The sequence below is a fragment of the Condylura cristata genome, unplaced genomic scaffold (genome assembly GCF_000260355.1).
Source record: "Condylura cristata isolate star-nosed mole 26May11 unplaced genomic scaffold, ConCri1.0 scaffold00011, whole genome shotgun sequence".
NCBI lineage: Eukaryota > Metazoa > Chordata > Mammalia > Eulipotyphla > Talpidae > Condylura > Condylura cristata.
The window spans coordinates 407,667-409,241 of NW_004567112.1; positions in this window are offsets into that span (position 1 = coordinate 407,667).

Consider the following 1,575-nt stretch of genomic DNA (forward strand, 5'->3'; position numbering starts at 1 on the left):
GGCCCGTGAATGTTGTGAAAAAAAGCAGATGGTCAGCCCCTGCTGTGGCCTCCGGTCTCGCTGCCCGGGGCCCTCGGAATGGAGCGCGGCACCCGGGGCCGCTCTGCCCGCGCCCGCCGCCCCTCCCCCCCGGGCTCGGGGACCGGAGTCTCACCGGCGATGCCAACTCCGCTCGCTGGTGCAGCTCGGCGCGGCTCGGAGACGCCTCGCGCGGCCTCTGCTCCCTCCCAGAGGCGACGCACAGACTCGGCTTTGGCTCCTGGTGCCGGGCCGGCCGCTCTTGTCTGTGTCCGGGGCTCTCTGTGCCGACCGCCGGGCCTTGGCTGCCGAGGGTGGCTGAGCGCCCCTGGCCGGGCCGGCTGCCTTCCTGCCGTGCGCGGCCCGCTGGGCACGCCGAAAGCTGGGTGCCGAGGCCGGCCGTGAGCGTCCCTGCCCGCGCTCAGCCCCTCCTCCGCCCGGGGACGGCGTCTGTCACCCGCGCGTCGGGCGTCCCGCTCCCATCGGGCCTCGCTCCCGGGCCTGTACCCCAGGGCCATCGAGGTGCACGCACCTTGGCAAACGTTGGCCCCAAAGCAAAACCCTCCCAACAGCTCCTTTCCAGCCCGCAGCCTGCGAGGCGACGGACGGCGGTTCCCGGCGGGCGCCGTGTTCCCTGCCCAGAGAGCCCCTCACTCCCGTCTGACCATACGCTCTGCCCAGCTCTTGGAATCAGGACGCCCCGCGCCCGGCCCCCGTGACATCTTGTCAAGTTGAAGGCGGCGCGGAGGGTGAGCGCAAGCTGTTCATTCTCCTCCCGGACGTTCCCAGACGCCCCGGTCACTTACACAGGGCGGACTGGGCGTCTCGAAGTGAACTGCTCCCCGTTCAGCTGCGGGTCAGCCGCGCTTCCTGTGCGGGCCAGCGAGTAAACGCCCCCGCGCCAGCCGGCAGTGTCCGTGACAGCGGCTCAGCCTGTGCGTGACGCTGCCTGCGAGGTGGCTCCAGGCAGAGGCCCCGGCGCCCCTCGGCCTTCACAGAGCCGGCGGCCCTGGGCGGGCCGGGTGGTCATCCCTCTGAGGAACAGGCCCCGCCCCGCGCCCCCCGCCCCACGTCCAGGCCCTCGGCTGCTCTGGTCGTGGACTCCGGGAAGGAGTTTGATGGTGGCGGAGTGGTGGTGAGGATGATCTGGTGGGTGCATTTGCAGCCCCCCGGCCAGGAGAGCCCAAATCCCGCGGGCCCGCGCTGGCGCGGGGTGCTGAGGACGCAGCTAAGCAGGGCTCGCAGCCGCCTCACAGGGCAAGGAGACGCTGACACGACTCGGCCTCCGGCAATCAATAGCTCTCAAGTTGTGTAAAGAAGCGCAGCACAGTCGCCCTTCTGAAGAGGGTTAGAATAACACGGTCTTAGAAGTTGAGGAACAGCTGGTTCCACTCGGGTTCTAAATGCTTTAAAACAAACTTTGAAGTAAATAATCTGCGTTTCTGTTTTCATAAATGAGGGTGATAACATGCAAATTTGCCCGCCCAGCGGTCCTCACGGCGTCCTTTCGCGCTTCCGCTCTGAAGCCGAGAGCCCTGCTGGAGGTTCGCGCTCGCC